The following is a 223-nucleotide window of genomic DNA, read 5'->3' as shown; positions in this document are numbered from 1 at the left end:
CTTTTGCAATTCAGAATCCATTCAAGATTCCTTGATTATTCTTTTGCCAATCACTGGCTCTCCTAAGGCCACTATATTTGGCCTCATCTGTTTGAACATCTCAGTGAGTGCGTCCACTGAGAATGGTTCTTCGCTTTGTGCGACAACTTGAGTTTCTTCCCCGTCTTGTACCACTCTGACAGGTCCATAGTTTCCTTCGTACATAAACTTTTCCACTGAGTTT

Source organism: Olea europaea, chromosome 7 (genome assembly GCF_002742605.1).
Source record: "Olea europaea var. sylvestris chromosome 7, O_europaea_v1, whole genome shotgun sequence".
NCBI classification, from domain to species: Eukaryota; Viridiplantae; Streptophyta; class Magnoliopsida; order Lamiales; family Oleaceae; genus Olea; species Olea europaea.
The sequence above is the reverse complement of the archived record's forward strand: the minus strand, read 5'-3'. Positions refer to the sequence as shown.